This window comes from Callithrix jacchus, chromosome 9, assembly GCF_049354715.1.
Source record: "Callithrix jacchus isolate 240 chromosome 9, calJac240_pri, whole genome shotgun sequence".
In the NCBI taxonomy this organism is placed as follows: Eukaryota; Metazoa; Chordata; class Mammalia; order Primates; family Cebidae; genus Callithrix; species Callithrix jacchus.
Genome location: NC_133510.1, coordinates 61,709,757 through 61,728,830, shown reverse-complemented (window position 1 = coordinate 61,728,830; position 19,074 = coordinate 61,709,757). Strand labels below are relative to the sequence as shown.

Sequence of the window (19,074 nt, the reverse complement as noted above, 5' to 3'; positions counted from 1 at the left end):
GAAATTCTGACACATGCTATGACATGGGTGAACCTTGAAGACTTTATAGTAAATAAAATAATTCAGACAAAAAAGGACGAATATTGTATGATTCCATTTATATGAGATACTTATAGTAGTCAAAATCATAGAGGCAAAAGCTGGTTCAGGGATTGGGAGAGAAGAGAACAGGGAGTTATTGTTTAATGTGTATGAAATTTTAATTTTAAAAGAGGAAAAGTGTTCTGGAGATGGAGGATGCTGGTGGCTACACAAGAGTGTGAATGTACTTAATAGCACTGGACCATACACTTAAAAGTAGTTAAGATAGGGCCAGATGCTGTGGCTTATGCCTGTAATCCCATCACTTTAGGAGGCCAATGGGAGCAGATCCCCTGTGGTCAGGAGTTCAAGAGCAGCCTGGCCAACATGGTGAAACCCCATCTCTACTAAAAATACAAAAATTAGCCAGACGTGATGACAGGCGCCTGTAATCCCAGCTTTTCAGGAGGCGGAGGTTGCAGTGAGCCGAGATGGCACCACTACACTCCAGCCTGGGTGACAAGAGTGATACTTGGTCTTAAAAAAAAAAAAAAAGTCCTCACTCACCACGCCCATGCCCTGTAGCCACCCCACAGAAATGCTTCAGTTATACACAGTTTTTTGCCAAATGAGACCAGTGTCCAGGGTACTGGCTCCTCATCTCACTCAGGTTTAGGCCAAAGATTTAAAATATGGTGCAGATGCCTGAGCCTTAATGCTTTAAGGGGTAGACCTTTTGGCCACACTGTAGCTGTTACAATGGGGTCAAAGGGAAGAACAGTGATTATTGAGCAGCGCTGGGGAAGTCTCAAAGTAACAAAAGATGGTGTGACTGTTGCAAAGACAATTGACCTAAAGACTAACTATAAAAATATTGGAGCTAAACTTGTTCAGGATGTTGCTAATAATACAAATGAAGAGGCTGAGGATGGCACTACTACTGCTACTGTAGTGGCATGCTGTATTGCCATGGAATTCTTTGAGAAGATTAGCAAAGGTGCTAATCCAGTGGAAATTGGAAGACGTGTGATGTTAGCTGTTGATGCTGTAATTGCTGAACTTAAAAAGCAGTCTAAACCTGTGACCACCCTTGAAGAAATTATGCAGGTTGTTACAGTTTCTGCCAATGGACACAAAGAAATTGGCAATATCATCTCTGATGCAATGAAAAAGGTTGGAAGAAAGGGTGTCATCACAGTAAAGGATGGAAAAACACTAAATGATGAATTAGAAATTATAGTGTACCGTCCATTGTACCTGCTCTTGAAATTGCCAATGCTCACTGTAAGCCTTTGGTCATAATTGCTGAAGATGTTGATGGAGAAGTTCTAAGTACACTCATCTTGAATGGGCTAAAGATTGGTCTTCAGGCTGTGGCAGTCAAGGCTCCAGGGTTTGGTGACAATAGAAAGAATCAGCTTAAAGATATGGCTATTGCTACTGGTGGCGCACTGTTTGGAGAAGAGAGGTTGACCCTAAATCTTGAAGACGTTCAGCCTCATGACTTATGAAAAGTTGGAGAGGTCATTGTGACCAAGGATGTGCTATGCTTTTAAAAGGAAAATGTGACAATGTTTAAATTAGAAAATGTATTCAAGAAACCATTGAGCAGTTAGATGTCATAACTAGTGAATATGAAAAGGAAAAACTGAATGAACAGCTGGCAAAACTTTCAGACGGAGTAGCTGTGCTGAAGGTTGGTGGGACAAGTAATGAAAAGAGAGTTACAGATGCCCTTAATGCTGCAAGGGTGGCTGTTGAAGAAGGCATTGTTTTAGGAGGGGTTGTGCTCTGCTTCAGTGCATTCCAGCCTTTGACTCATTGACTCCAGCTAATGAAGATAAAAAAACTGGTGCAGACATTATGAAAAGAATACTAAAGGCCGGGTGCGGTGGCTCAAGCCTGTAATCCCAGCACTTTGGGAGGCCGAGGCGGGTGGATCACGAGGTCAAGAGATTGAGACCATCCTGGTCAACATGGCGAAACCCCGTCTCTACTAAAAATACAAAAAATTATCTGGGCATGGTGGCATGTGCCTGTAATCCCATCTACTCAGGAGGCTGAGGGAGGAGAATTGCCTGAACCCAGGAGGTGGAGGTTGTGGTGAGCCAAGATCACTCCATTGCACTCCAGCCTGGGTAACAAGAGTGAAACTCTGCCTCAAAAAAAAAAAAAAAAAGAATACTAAAAATTCCAGCAATGACCATTGCTAAGAATGCAGGCGTTGAAGGATCTTGATAGTTGAGAAAATTATGCAAATTTCTTCAGAAGTTGGTTATGATGCTATGGTCAGATATTTTGTGAATATGGTGGAAAAAGTAATTATTGACCCAACAAACGTTGTGAGAACTGCTTTATTGGATGTTGCTGGTGTGGCCTCTCTGTTAACTCCAGCAGAAGTTGTAGTCACAGAAGTTCCTAAAGAAGAGAAGGACCCTGGAATGGTGCAAGGGTGGAATGGGAGGTAGTATGAGAGGTGTCATGTTCTAACTCCTAGAATAGTGCTTTACCTTTATTAATGAACTGTGACAGGAAGCCCAAGGGAGTGTTTCTCATTGATAACTCCAGATAAGCCAGTTGAAGAAAATGAAGAAAAGGCTGACTGATGTTTAAGAAATCACTATAACCACCATCACTTACCGGTTTCAGTTGACAAAATATATATTGCTGTCATTGTTCCTGCCTACAGATAATTGTATTTTTGAATAAAAAGACATTTGTACATAGGTACAAGAGCCATGTACCAGCGTACTGCTTTCAACTTAAATCACTGAGGCATTTTTACGACTATTCTGTTAAAATCAAGATTTTGGTGCTTACCACCACCAGATGAGAAGTTAAGTAGCCTTTTTGTGGAGAGTGAGAATAATTATGTACAAAGTAGAGAAATATCCAATTATGTGACAACCTTTATGTAATAAAAATTTGTTTAAAGTTAAAAAAATAGTTAAGATAGTTGACTTGCTATATCTCCTTTTCATACTCTAGGTTTGAGTTTAAATGTTACATTTTCTGGACATTTTTTCTTTTTTCTTTTTTTTCCCAGCAAGGCAGTTTACTTCTGTAGAGGGTGCAGGGCACACGGTCAGAGGAGTGATGGCTGCTGCATGCTTGGACAATGGGGGAAGGGGTACTTAGGCCTGACGGGGTTGTCCCTACTGCTGCGTCATCCCATATTGGCTAGGGTTAGACTGCACAAGCTAGACTAATCCTGATTGGCTGTTTAAAAAAGTGCAGGGGTCCGAGCTGGAGTGGAAGCATGGGTGTTTTGGTGTGAAGGATAGTTATAGGCATGTCAGAGCAGGTAGCCAGGATGATCAGGTGACCAGGATGAGTCAGGGAGGAGCCAGGGGGAGGGCGAGCAGATGTGAACTACTGATTAGAATACGTGGAGAAGGTCATTTACTGGAATTACAAGGAAGTTAAACTTTAAAATAGACAATTAAAGAATAAGAGAGCTCAACATACTGATATATTGATTCTTTGAAGAAAAACTTGGGGTTCATTATAACATTCCCCATCTTGAATTTTTACAGTTTATTATATATTTTTTATTGTACTTTGGGTTCTGGGGTACATGCACTGATCATGCAGGATTGTTGTATAGGTACATATACGGCAATGTGGTTTGCTGCCTCCATCCCCCTGTCACCTGTATCTGGCATTTCTCCCCATGTTATCCCTCTACAACCTCCCTACCCCGTGATGTCCCTACCCTATTTTTTTCAACTAGACCCCAGTGTGTGATGCTCCCCTCCCTGTGTCCAAGTGTTTTCATTGCTCAACACCCACCTATGAGCGAGAATATGTGGTGTTTGATTTTCTGTTCTTGTGTCAGTTTGCTGAGAATGATGGTTTCCAGATTCATCCATGTCCCTACAAAGGACATGAACTCATTGTTTTTTATGGCTGCATAGTATTCCATGGTGTATATGTGCCACATTTTCATTGTCCAGTATATCATCAATGGGCGTTTGGGTTGGTTCCAGGTCTTTGCTATTGTAAATAGTGCCACAATGAACATACATGTGCATGTGTCTTTATAATAGAATGATTTATAATCTTTTGGATATATACTCAGTAATGAGATGGCTGGGTCATATGGAATTTTTATTTCTAGGTCCTTGAGGAATTGCCACACTTTCTTCCATAATGGTTGACCTAATTTACACTCCCACTAACAGTGTAGAAGTGTTCCTATTTCTCCACATCCTCTCCAGCATCTGTTGTCTCCAGATTTTTTGATGATTGCCATGCTAACTGGTGTGAGATGGTATCTCAATGTGGTTTTGATTTGCATTTCTCTAATGACGATTGATGATGAGCATCTTTTCATATGTTTGTTGGCCTCTTACATGTCTTCTTTTGAAAAATGTCTGTTCCTGTCCTTTGCCCACTTTTGAAAGAGTTGGTTTGTTTTTTTCTTGTAAATCTGTTTTAGTTCTTTGTAGATTATAAATATTGTCAGATGGGTAGATTGCAAAAATTTTTTTCCCATTCTGCTGGTTGCCGGTTCACTCTATTGATAGTTTCTTTTGCTGTACAGAAGCTCTGCAGTTTAATTAGATCCCATTTGTCTATTTTGGCTTCTGTTGTCAATGCTTTTGGTGTTTTAGTCATGAAGTCCTTGACTATGCCTATGTCCTGAATGGTTTTGTCTAGGTTTTCTTCTAGGGTTTTTATACTGTTATGTCTTATGTTTAAGCGTTTAATCCATCTGGAGTTAATTGTAGTAAAGTGTCAGGAAGGGGTCCAGTTTCTGTTTTCTGCACATAACTAGCCAGTTATTCCAACACCATTTATTAAACAAAAAATCCTTTCCCCATTGCTCATTTTTGTCAGGTTTTCAAATTTCAGATGGTTGTAGATGTGTGGCATTGCCTCTGAGGTCTCTGTTCTGTTTCATTGGTCTATATCTCTGTTTTGGTACCAGTACCATGCTGTTTTGATTACTGTAGCCTTGTAGTATCGTTTGAAGTCAGTTAGCATGATGCCTTCACATTTGTTCTTTTTGCTTAGGATTGTCTTGGCTATGCAGGCTCTCTTGTGGTTCCATGTGAAGTTTAAGGTGGTTTTTTCCAGTTCTGTGAATAGGGCCATAGGTAGCTTGATGGGGATAGCATTGAATCTATAAATTACTTTGGGCAGTATGGACATTTTAACAACATTGATTCTTCCTAACCATGAGCATGAAATTTTTTTTATCTGTTTGGTCCTCTCTTATTTCCTTGATCAGTGGTTTGTAGTTCTCCTTGAAGAGGTCCTTTATATCCTTTGTTAGTTGTATTCCTAGGTGTTTTATTCTCTTTGTAGCAATTGCGAATGGAAGTTTGCTCTTGATTTGGCTCTCTTTTAGTCTGTTATTGGTGTATAGGAATGCTTGTGATTTCCGCACATTGATTTTGTATTCTAAGACATTGCTGAAGTTGTTTATCAGTTTCGGGAGATTTTGGGCTGAGACAATGGGGTCTTCTAAATATACAATCATGTCATCGGCAAATAGAAACAATTTGACTTCCTCCTTTCCTAACCAAATACCCTTTATTTCTTTTTCTTGCCTGATTGCTCTGGCTAGAACTTCCAATATTATATTGAATAGGAATGGTGAGAGAGGGCATCCTTGTCTAGTGCCAGATTTCAAAGGGAATGCTTCCAGTTTTTGCCCATTTAGTATGATATTGGCTGTGGGTTTGTCATAAATAGCTTTTATTATTTTGAGATACGTTCAATCAATATCTAGTTTATTGAGAGTTTTTAGCATAAAGGGCTGTTGAATTTTGTCGAAGGCCTCTGCATCTATTAAGATGATTGTATGGTTTTTGTCTTTGGTTCTGTTTATGTGGTGAATTACGATTATAGACTTGTGTATGTTGAACCAGCCTGCATCCCCGGGATGAAGCCTACTTGATCATGATGGATACACTTTTTGATTTGCTGTTGCAATTGGTTTGCCAGTATTTTATTGAAGATTTTTGCATCTATGTTCATCATGGATATTGGCCTGAAGTTTTCTTTTCTTGTTGAGTCTCTTCCAGATATTGGTATCAGGATGATGTTGGTCTCATGAAATGATTTGGGAAGGATTCCCTCTTTCTGTATTTTTTAAAATAGTTTCAGAAGGAATGATACCAGCTCCTCTTTGTATGTCAGGTAGAATTCAGCTGTGAACCTATCTGGACCTGGGCTTTTTTTGTGAGGTAGGCTCTTAATTGCTATCTCAACTTCAGCCCTTGTTATTGGTCTATTCAGTGTTTCAACTTCTCCCTGGTTTAGCCTTGGGAGGGTGCTAGTGTCCAGGAATTTATCCGTTTCTTCCAGATTTACTGATTTATGTGCATAGAGTTGTTTGCAGTCATCTCTGATGGTAGTTTTTATTTCTGTGGAATTGGTGGTGATATCTCCTTTATTTTTTTTATTACATCTATTTGATTCTTCTCTCTTTTCTTTTTTATTAATCTGGCTAGCAGTCTATTTTGTTGATCTTTCAAAAAGCCAGCTCCTGGATTTATTGATTTTTTGGAAGGTTTTTTATTTTTTATTTTTATTTTAATCTCTGTCTCCTTCAGTTTTGCTCTGTTCTTAGTTATTTCTTGTCTTCTGCCAGCTTTTGAGTTTTTTTTATCTTTCTCCGCTAGCACTTTCAATTTTGATGGTAGGGTTTCGATTTTAGATATTTCCTTGCTTCTCATGTGACATTTATTGCTATAAATTTCTCTCTAGACACTGCTTTAAATGTGTCCCAGAGATTCTGGTACATTGTGTCTTCATTCTCCTTGGTTTTGAAGAATATGTTTATGTCTGCCTTCATTTAATTGTTTATCCAGTCAACACTCAAGAGCCAGTTGTTCAGTTTCCAAGAAGTTTTGTGGTTCTGAGTTAGTTTCTTAAACCTTAGTTCTAATGTGATTGCACTGTCTTCTGAGAGACTGTTTGTTATGATTTCAGTTTTTTGCATTTGCTGAGGAGTGACTGACTTCCACTTATGTGGTCAATTTTAGAGTAGGTGCAATGTGGTGCTGAGAAGAATGTATATTCTGTGAATTTGGGGTGGAGAGTTCTATAAATGTCTATTAGGTTTGCTTGGTCCAGATCTGAGTTCAAGTCCTTGATATCCTTGTTAATTTTCTGTCTCATTGATTTGTCTAATATTGAGAGTGGAGTGTTAAAGTCTCCCACCATTATTGTGTGGGAGTCTAAGTCTCTTCATAGGTCATTAAGAACTTGCTTTATGTATCTCTGTGCTCCTATATATTGGTGCGTATATATTTAAGATTGTTAGCTCTTCTTGTGTTGATCATTTTACCATTATGTAATGCCCTTCTTTGTCTCTTTTGATCTTTGTTCATTTAAAGTCTATTTTATCAGAGACTAGGATTGCAATTCCTGCCTTTTTTTGCTCTCCATTTGCTTGGTAAATCTTCCTCCATCCCTTTATTTTGAGCCTATTTGTGTCCTTGCACGTGAGATGGGTTTTCTGAATACAGCACACTGTTGGAGTTTGGCTCTTTATCCAATTTGCCAGTCTGTGTCTTTTGACTGGGGCATTTAGCTCATTTACATTTAAGATTAATATTGTTATGTGTAAATTTGATTCTGCCATTTTGATGCTAGCTGGTTGTTTTGCCCATTAGGTGATGCAGTTTCATCATTGTATTGGTGGTCTTTACCATTTGGTACGTTTTTGGAGTGGCTGGTACTGGTCGTTCCTTTCTATGTTTATTGCTTCTTTCAGTAGCTCTTGTAAAGCAGGCCTGGTGGTGATGAAGTCTCTCAGAATTGCTTGTCAGTAAAGGATTTTATTTCTCCTTTGCTAATGAAGCTTAGTTTGGCTGGATATGAAATTCTGGGTTGAAAGTTCTTTTCTTTAAGAATATTGAATATTGGCCCCCACTCTCTTCTGGCTTGTGGGGTTTCTGTGGAGAGATCTGCTGTGAGTCTGATGAGCTTCCCTTTATGGGGTAACCCAACCTTTCTCTCTGGCTGCCCTTAGCATTTTCTCCTTCATTTTAACCCTGGTGAATCTGACGATTATGTGCCTTGGGGTTGCTCTTCTTCAGAAATATCTTTGTGGCGTTATCTGTATTTCCTGGACTTGAATGTTGGCTTGCCTTGCTAGATTGGGAAAATTCTCCTGGGTAATATCCTGAAGAGTGTTTTCCAGCTTGGATGCATTCTCTCTGTCACATTCAGGTACACCTATCAAATGTAGATTTCACATAATCCCATATTTCTTGGAGGCTTTCTTCATTTCTTTTCACTCATTTTCTCTAATCTTGCCTTCTTGTTTTATTTCATTGAGTTGATCTTCAGCCTCTGATATCCTTTCTTCTGCTTGGTTGATTCGGCTGTTGAAACGTGTGTATGATTTGTGGCATTCTTGTGTTGTGTTTTCTAGCTCCATCAAGTCATTTATATTCTTCTCTAAGCTGTTTATTCTTGTTAGCGTTTCGTCTAACCGTTTTTCAAGGTTCTTAGTTTCTTTGCATTGGGTTAGAACATATTCTTTTAGTTCAGAGAAGTTTGTTATTACCCACCTTCTGAAGCCGTTTTTTGGTCAATTCATCAGACTCCTTCTCTATCTAGCTTTGTTCCCTTGTTGGTGAGGAGTTGTAATCCCTTGGAGGAGGAGAGGCGTTCTGGTTTTTGGTGTTTTCATTCTTCTTGCACTGAAGTCTTCCCATCTTCATGGATTTATCTACCTGTGATCTTTGTAGTTGGTAACTTTCAGATGGGGTCTCTGAGTGGACATCCTTTTGTTGATGTTGAAGTTATTTCTTTCTGTTTTTTTTGTTTTCCTTCTAACAATCATGCCCCTCTGCTGTAGGACTGCTGGAGGTCTACCTGCTTGCCTGGGGATCACCTGCAGTGGCTACAGAAGAGTAAGGGTTGCTGCCAGTTTCTTCTGTTATTTTCATCCCAGAAGGGTACCTGCAAGATGACAGCCTGAGTTCTCTTTTATAAGATGTCTCTTTGGATATATGGGGGTCAGGGAGCTGCTTGAGGAGACAGTCTGTCCCTTGTAGGAACTCAAGTGCTGAGCTTGGAGCTCTGTTGTTCTGTTCAGAGCTGCTGGCCAGGTATGTTTAAGTCTGTTGCAGCAGAACTCATAACCATCTTTTTTCCCAGGTGCTATGTCCTGGGAAGGTGGGGCTTTATTAATACGTTCCTGAAATGCTGCTGCTTTTTCTTTCAGAGATGCCCTGCCCAGCAAGGGGGTAGTCTAGTCACAGTCTGGCAGCAGAGTCATTGCTGAGCTGCTATGGGCTCTGCCCAGCTGCTATGTGAACTTCCTTGTAGTTTTGTTTACAGAGATACAGTTAGAACTTCCTCAGTAATGGTGGTCTACCTCAGTAATGGCAGACTGCCTTGGTAATGGTGGACTGTTTTGGTAATGGTGGACTACCTCGGTAATTGTGGACTGCCTTGGTAATGGCTGATGCCCTTCCCCTCATTGAGCTGGACTGTCCCAGGTCCAGCTGCACTTGCTGTGAAACTCTCAATCCAGAGAGGTTCAGATTTCTGGTCCTTGTCGGGGTGGGACCTGCTGAGCTAGATAACCTGGCTCCCTGTTTCAGCCCCCCCTTTTTTAGTTGAATGAGCATCTCTGTATCCCAGGCATTCCAGATGCCAGTTGAAACAGCTGCCCAGATTTGTGTGAGTTTTTTGCGGAGACCCATGGAGCTGGCTGAAACAGCCATGCTTGAAACTCATGGTGCTTTTCAGCCTGGGAATCTCCTGGTCTGTGGGCAGTAAAAACTAGTGTGGAAATGTGGTGATCACTCACTCTCTGCATTGTTCTCACTGGGAACTGCACTCCAGAGCTGTTCCTATTTGGTTATCTTGTACCCGCTCTATAGCTTTCTTTTTTCTTCAAACTTTCTTAACATGTCTTGGCTTAGTTGTTCTGTTTGTTCTTCTAAAAGAATTAATCTATCTGAATAGGGTGGAGGTGGGGTTGGGGATATTTTAGTAAGAGTTGTGTCTATTAGCCTCTGAACGAGTCATCAGATGCATGGTATGACACAACATCTAATGAGAAGTATAATTATCACAGTTGCTAGAGAGGTAAGAATTGAGGTTATGGTTTCTTTCCATTGACTGAACCACCTTTTGAGCCAATTAGAAATAGGATTATTGATGTCTAGACATTTTTTCTTGAGCCTTAAACTTGGGTCTCAACCCAGGTTATATATCCTCAAATATATGCTGTATTACACACCCCAGATCACCCTGCACTTCCTCCTTGATGCAGCTGTTGCCCATGGTGACAAAGACTCAGCCCATGTTGTTTTCTCCTGTGTCCCTGGTGCCTACATCAGTACACAATAGACAGTGAGTGTTTAATAAATACTTATTGAATGAGTGCAATATCTATTTTTTTCTTTAGATTGAGTCTCTCCTCATGCAGTGGTTTGGAGAATGAAAGGGAGTTGTGGTTTCCTAGTGAGCTCTTAGTCCAGCCACCTTGACTCTTCTGAGGCTCCTCAGGGTTTCCTATTAACAGGTGGCCATGTTAGTGGGTTGTCTGATCTGACTTTGATCCTACAGATCCAGATTTGGAGTGTGCATATCACTTTGACTTTTGCTCTAGGATTCTGAAGCATTATGTTAGGAGAGTTTTCTTGACCCATTGTAATTATTCCCCCCTTGTATTTGACCACTTTGGTTATGAGGAAGTGTGAATGCAGTTAGCACTCAGAGAAGCTGCCAGTTGCCACTCAGGGCATCACACAGTTTTTGTTTTCCTTCTACTTAACATAGGTACCTGTTGAATAAACAATGCTGTTCAATATAATACCAGATATTCTACTTGGTAGTTTCTATAGAACCAAATTCAGCCCTTAGGGACTCTAACACTTGCATTGCAAAAGTCAGAGGTAGAAATCAGCAGGGAAGAGAAAGAAGAAAGAGAATAATGAAAGAAAAATGCAGGCTTATTAGCAGAATGTTTGGCTCTTGCTTCTCAAATATTTTAAATTCAGAAAAATGTTAAAAAATTCAAGTGCAACATTATCATTAACATAAATTAACATTTATTAATTATACACTCAGGGCATTGCTCTGAAGCGAGTTTAATGAACAAATAACTAGGTTTGGTAATATCTTGGCTGAATATCGCTATCCTCTTGAGGAGGTGAATAGTTGAAATAGCATGGTCTGATTGCTACAGACTAACATTATTCTGTTTCATTCTTTTCTGCTCTTCATTCTTCCAAGGGCATAAATGAACAAAACAAAACAGTAGTTTCTTAATTGTTTAGCACTCAATTTTCTGCCTAGCAAAAACTGTGGGGTTATGCCAGTTCTCATATAGTTTTAGTTAAAATAAAAGATTATTGCATTTAGAATTCGGTGCATATTAACCTTTAATTCATTTCTACCAGTTTAAACAAACTCCATCGTAGAAAATGTCAAACATTTACAAAGCAAACCAAGTATAATAAATATCTTTGCACCTATGACTCAGGTTTGACAATTATCAACATTCTGTTGTTTTGTTTAATCTATACTTTCAGCCATTATCCACCTCACACTCATTTTTTAAAGTAAATTTCACCTACAGTGAGATACCTAAATATTAACTACACAACTTGGATAATATGTTCATTTGTGTAACCCACATCGTAAAATACAGAATACCCCCATTACCCCAGAAAGTTCTTTTTTTTTTCTCAGTTAGTTTCCCTCTTTCCCACAACCCAGGGACTTTTCTGAATTTTTTTCCTCCATAGATTGGTTTTGCCTGTTCTAGAATTTCATACACGTGGAATCATTAAAAACATGCTCTTTTGTATCAGGTTTCTTTTGCTCAGCATGTCTGTGAGTTTCATTGGTCTTATTGCATTTATTAGTAATTCCTTCTTTTTATTGCTGAGACATGTCCAATGGTATGGATATATAACAATTTGCTTATTCATTCTCCTGTTTATAGATAATGGGTTGTTTTTAGTTTTAGGTGTTATAAATAAGGCTGTTATGAACATTCTTGTACAAGTCTTTTTGTGAATATGTTTTCCTTTCTACACATAAGTAAAATACCTAGTAGAGAATAGCAAAATCAAATAATATATGTATATTTAACTTTAAATGAAACAGACACCTTTTCCCAAAGTGGTTGTGCTATTTCAGATTCCTACCAGTAGTGTATGTGAGCTCTATTTGCTTTGTATTCTAACAAATATTGTCAGCTGTCTTTTTAATTTTAGTCATTCTAGTAGGTGTGTTGGGGTTTCTCATTGTGGTTTCAATTTTCACTTCTTTGATGATTAATGATATTGAACAATTTTCTTGTGTTTATTAGACAATTTTAAAATAAATTTCCTTTGTAAAAGTGTCTGTTCAAATATTTTGCCCATTTTTTTCTTGGATTGTTTATCTTTTTATTATTGAGTGCAGCTAAGGATGACAGAAAGACAAAAAGCTGAAGTAGACCCACATATGCATAGTCTAGGTATTATCCATATGGGCACAACGTAATCAAAATAAGAGGGAGGCAAGAGCATCAAAGGAGGAAGAAGAAAGTTTGAGGATGGAGAAGGAGGTTTGGGGATGGAGGCAGAGGTTGAAATGATATTCTTTGAAGGTGGAGGCCAGGGTCCAAGGCATATAGGCAACCTCTAGAAACTGGATAAGACAAGGCAATGGATTCTCTGTTTGGAAACTCCAGAAGAAACACAGCATAGTCTACATCTTGGTTTTAGCTCCTGTGACTCATTTCAGACTTCTGATCTCCAGAACTGTAAGATAAAATACTTGTATTATTTTCAACTGTGGACTTTGTGGTAATTTTCTTACAGTGGTTATGGGAAACTAATTCGTGGGGGCAACAATGAACAAAACCACACACAGCTTGTTACCGTGTTTCTTGTGATTACGCCCTGGACATCAATTTCCCTCACTCTGTCTTACATATATATGAACTATTTCATTAACCAACAACCTTGTTTAGAAACTTTCCTGACCAGAGTGGATGATAGCTTCAATATGTGAGAGAAGAGACAAGGATAACTCTAGGTTAGCAGCTGGGGTGGATAGGGATTGACTGAGACAGGGAACACAGATGGGTCATTTAGGGGTGAGGGAAATGGAAGATAAGGTTATTATTATTCCAGATGTGATAAGTTTCAGGTGTCTGTAGGACTCCAGGTAGACAGCTAGAAATATAAAACTTCAAATACCATCTAGGCAATTTATCACAGTAGTTAAAAACATGGCCTCTGGGCAATGCTAAACCTCTAAGTGATTTGATTCCCTCAATTGTAAAATGGGGAGGAGAATAATAATTCCTACCTCAGAAATTTGTTGTGGGAATTAAATGAGTATGTGTATATCTATCTATCTATCTATATCTATCTATATCTATCTATATATGAGTATGTGTATATATAGATATATATATGCATGTGTGTGTGTGTATGTATGTGTATGTTTGTATATACACACATATATAATACACAGCATGCATATACACATGTAATATGAACACATAGCACACACACAACACACACACCCTCTGAGAGCATATATAAACAGCATATATATGTAGAAAAGACATATAGATGTACAGAGAACATAATGCTATATATAGAAAACATATAGATAGAACATAAAAAGAGAACATACATATATTGAGAACACACACATATATAGAGAATATGTTCTATCTAGCTGTCTACCTGGAGTCCTACAGACACCTGAAACTTATAGAACATATATATATATATATAAAACCAGCATATATAGAGAAAGCATATATATAGAGAGCATATATATTTATACAGGACATTATTATATATATACAGAGAACATATATATATATATATATACACACAGAGAGAGAAAATATATATACAGTCATGTGTTGCTTAATGATAAGGAAATGCTTTGAGAAATGTATCATTAGGCAGTTTCATTGTCATGCAAACATCGTAGAGTGTGCTTACACAAACCTAGATGGTATAGTCTACTACACATCGAGGCTACATGGTATAGCCTATTGCTCCTAGGCTACAAACTTATACAGCATGTTACCATACTGAATACTGTAGGCAATTATAACACAATGGTGAGTATTTGTGTATCTAAACGTATCTTACCATAGAAAAGGTACAGTAAAAAGGATAAAAAAATGGTACACCTGTCTAGGGCACTTACAATGAATGGAGCTTACAGGACTGGGAGTTGCTGTGGGTGTCAGTAGTGAGTGAATGTGATGATCTAGGACAGACTGTACAATAGTGTAGACATGATCAACACTGTAAACTTAGGCTGCACTAAATTTATAAAAAACATTTTTCTTTCTTAAATAATATATTAACCTTAGCCTACTGTAACTTTTAATTTTACAAACTTTTTAATTTTTCAAGACTTTCTTTTCTTTATTATACTTTAAGTTCTGGGGTACATGTACAGATTGTGCAGGTTTGTTACATAGGTATACACGTGCCATGGTGGTGGTTTGCTGCATCCATCACCCCGTCATCTACGTTAGGTATTTCTCCTAATTCCTCCCCTAGCCCCCTACCCCTTGCTATCCCTCCCTTAGCCTCCCATCACAGGCAGGCCCCAGTGTGTGATGTTCCCCTTCCTGTGTCTGTGTGTTCTCATTATTCAACACCCACTTATGAATGAGAACAGGCAGTGTTTGGTTTTCTGTTCTTGTGTCAGTTTGCTGAGAATGATGATTTCCAGTTTCATCCATGTCCCTGCAAAGGACATGAACTCATCCTTTTTTATGGCTGCATAGTATTCCATGGTGTATATGTGCCACATTTTCTTTATCCAGTCTATCATTGATGGCATTTGGGTTGGTTCCAAGTCTTTGCTATTGTGAACAGTGCCTCAATAAACATACATGTGCATGTGTCTTTATAATAGAAGGATTTATAATCTTTTGGGTATATTCCCAGTAATGGGATTGCTGGGTCAAATGGTATTTCTATTTCTGATCTTTGAGGAATCCCCACACTGTCTTCCACAATGGTTGAACTAATTTACACTCCCACCAACGGTGTAAAAGCGTTCCTATTTCTCCACATCTTCTCCAGCATCTGTTGTCTCCTGACTTTTTAACGATTACCATTCTAACTGGTGTGAGGTGGTATCTCAATGTGGTTTTGATTTGCATTTCTCTAATGACCAGTGATAATGAGCTTTTTTTCATATGTTTATTGGCTGCATAAATGTCTTCTTTTGAAAAGTGTCTGTTCATATCCTTTGCCCACTTTTTGACAGGGTTTTTTTTTTTTTGTTGTAAATTTGTTTAAGTTCTCCATAGGTTCTGGTTATTAGCCCTTTGTCAGATGGGTAGATTGCCAAAATTTTTTTCCCATTCTGTTGGTTGCCGGTCCACTCTGTTGATAGTTCCTTTTGCTGTGCAGAAGCTGTGGAGTTTGATTAGGTCCCATTTGTCTATTTTGGCCTTTGTTGACATTGCTTTTGGTGTTTTAGTCATGAAGTCCTTGCCCATGCCTATGTCCTGAATGGTATTGCCTAGGTTTTCTTCTGGAGTTTTTACGGTGTTAGGCCTCATGTTTAAATATTTAATCCATCTAGAGTTAATTTTTGTATAAAGTGTAAGGAAGGGATCTAGTTTCAGCTTTCTGCATATGGTTAGCCAGTTTTCCTGACACCATTTATTACATAGGGAATTCTTTCCCCATTGCTTGTTTTTGTCAGATTTGTCAAAGATCAGATGGTTGAAGTTGTGTGGCATTATTTCTGAGGCCTCCGTTCTGTTCCACTGGTCTATATCTCTGTCTTGGTACCAGTATCATACTGTTTTGATTATAGTCACCTAATTTTTCAAGACTTTTTGACTCTTTTGTAGTAACATTTAGCTTAAAACACAAACACATTGTACAGCTGTACAAAAACGTTTATATCTTTATTGTATAAGCTTTTTCTTATTTAAAAATTTTTTATTTTATTTTTTTAACTTTCAAAACTTTTTTGTTAAAAACCAAGACACAAACACATGCATTAGCCTAGGCCTATGCAGGGTCAGGATCACCAATATCTCTGTTTTCCATCTCCATCTCGTCCCACTGGAAGGTCTTCAGAGGCAATAGCATGCATGGAGCTGTCCTCTCCTATGCTACCAATGCCTTCTTCTGGAATATGTCCTGAAGCACCTGCCTGAAGCTGTGTTACAGTTAACATTTTTTTTATAAGTAGAAGGAGTGCACTCTTAAAATAATGATAAAAAGTATGTAGCAAATACATAAACCAGTAACACAGTTGTTTATTATCATCAAGTATTATGTGTGGCATATAAAATGCTATGCTAATGTCAGCAGTGCATTATGCTATAAATTTACCATGGCTACATCATGGGCCGATCGGAGTTTTTTTAGCTCCATTTTAGTATCATGGGACCACCATTGTATGTGAGGTCTGTCATTGACTGAAATGTTACACAAGGTGAGAAAGCGATAGAGATGGATAGGCAGAGAGTGTGTGAGAGAGAAAGAGACCATACGCACAGAGAGAGAACATAATCAAAGCCTGGCACATAGAAAACACTGTACAGATGGCCCCGACTTATGATGGTTTGATTTAGGATTTTTTGACTATGTGATGTCATGAAAATGATATGATACTCTCTTTGATGCTGGGCAGTGGCAGTGAGTTGCAGCTCCCAGTTAGCCACTTGAACATGAGGGTTAACAACCCATACACTACAGTAGGCTGTGTTGCCAGATGATTTTGCCCAACTGTAGGTGAATGCAAGTGTTCTGGATCCATGTAAGGCAGGCCAGGCTAAGCTCCGATGTTCAGTAGGTTAGGTGTATGGAATGTGTTTTTGACTTACAATATTTTCAATTTACTGTGGGTTTATCAGGACATGACCCTATTGTAAGCTGAAGAGCAACTGTGTGTTAGCTATTGTCATCTAGGTAGCACTGTCCAATGGAACTTTTTGTGATGAGGGAAATATTCTTTATCTGAACTATCCAGTACAGTATATACCAGCTAAAAGTGTTATTGAGTATAGGAATGCAGCTAGTGACTGAGGAATGGAGTTTTAAATTTTATGTAACTTTAATTTATTTACATTTATTAGCTACATGTGGCTATCAACTACCCTACTGGGCAGCATGGGTCTAGGGCTTGGAGGTGAGGCAGGCTGTGAGTTATAGATGTTATCAATTTGTGGGCAACAGGAAAAGCCATAAGAATGAATAAAAAATAAATAGAATAGGAAGGGAAGAGAGTAAAGGTTAGAAACAGGGAAATATTGGCATTTAAGGTTTGGCCAGAGAAGAAAGAGATCGAAAAAAGGCGGCCAAAGAGGCCAAAAGGAGGAGTGTTTCCTATAAAAAAACAGAAGAGAGTTTCGAGAAGAGAGGGTGGTTACTAGGGTTGAATATCATGAACTGATTCATTAAAATAAGAACTGAAAGTATGTCTTTAACACTGACCAAATCAGCATGCTCCAAGTAGGTGTTGTAACTTTGAAGGTGGTGGGGTGGGGAGATAGGCTATTCAGCGGAAATTGATATACGGTTTGTAACACGTCTACTTCTCTGGTGAATACAAGCAAAAGACCTTTTAAAGGCATTGGCTTTTGGGCTGGGTGCAGTGGCTCATGACTGCAGTGGCCCAGCACTTTGGGAGGATGAGGTGGGCAGATCTATTGAGGTCAGGAGTTCACGACCAGCCTGGCCAACATGGTGAAACCCTGTCTCTACTAAAAATGCAAAAAATTAGCACGGCATGGTAATGGGCACCTGTAATTCCAGCTACTTGAGAGACTGAGGCATGAGAATTGCTTGAATGCAGGAGACGGAGGTTGCAGTGAGCTGAAATCATACCCCTGCACTCCAGCCTAGGTGACAGAGTAAGACTCTGTCTAAAACAGAAACAAAAACAAAAGGCATTGGCTTTGAGGTGAAATATGAGTGCTTAAGGCAGAATATTTCAATATCAATTCTTATTACTAATTCTCGAAAAATTTTAAAGACAATGCTATATGCACTGTTCTATAATGTGTCTGTATAAACCATTTTGGAAGGCATTGGAAGATTATGGTGGCTGTTTCCATATTAAAATGTTAATGTTTGAGTCAAATTGGTGGTTTTTGAACATGAAAGATCAAATAGTTCAGTTTAATTGTATTAACCAAATTTATTTTAAACCAGCAGAATTATTTGCAGTGCTTAAAATGTCATTATTTTCCATTCAAGTGAGATGAATGGGTCACCTTGGGATTTGCAGCTGGAGTTTTCCTTTATGATAATATATTGGGAACCCAGTCATTTGTCCTTACGACACTCTCAGCAAAGGTTCACCAAACCTGTCTTGATTAATTTTTCAAAAGCACTTGAAGAAATTTACCAGTTACACTTTCAGGGGTTGATTTGATCAGCTCCACATGGTTGCACAGTCTGCATCTTACTACTTTAAGCTCCAACAGACCAAAATAAGGTTAAAAGAGGTCCGATGGAAATAAACTAAGAACTCAATTCTAACGTGGTCTAAACTTGTATGCTTTAAATTACTGCATATTTGGGATGCTGCATATAAAATTATCTAATGCAAATTCAAGAATTCTGAAAAAGTAATGAGGGAGCAAATATTAATTCCATTTTGCTAGTGAGAGTTACTGTGACAGAAAACGATAAAGGAACGAAAGGTGGCACACTGAACACCACTGTGGGACTTTTAAGATTCATTTTTGGCCTGGCGCAGTGGCTCACACCTATAACCCCAGCACTTTGGGAGGCCGAGGCAGGTGGATCACCTGAGGTCGGGAGCTCAAGATTGGCCTGACCAACATGGAGAAACTCCGCCTCTACTGAAAATACAAAATTAGCTGGGTGTGGTGGCAGATACCTGTAATCCCAGCTACTTGGGAGGCTGAGGCAGGAGAACTGCTTGAACCTGGGAGGCGGAGGTTGCGGAGCCGAGATCGGGCCATTGCACTCCAGCCTGGGCAACAAGAGCGAAACTGTCTCAAGAAAAAAAGATTTGTTTTCTTTTATCTCCGTTCCCATCCTTCGTTTCTATGGCAGTTAGCATTACATTCTGGCAGTAATGTGGTGGTAAGTA

At 38.9% G+C, this 19,074-nt stretch overlaps 1 pseudogene; it reads left to right on the top strand.

Annotated features, from left to right (window-relative positions):
* The first annotated feature begins 462 nt into the window (after positions 1–462).
* LOC100390766 (60 kDa heat shock protein, mitochondrial-like) lies at positions 463–2,658 on the top strand (annotated as a pseudogene).
* Positions 2,659–19,074: the final 16,416 nt, after the last annotated feature.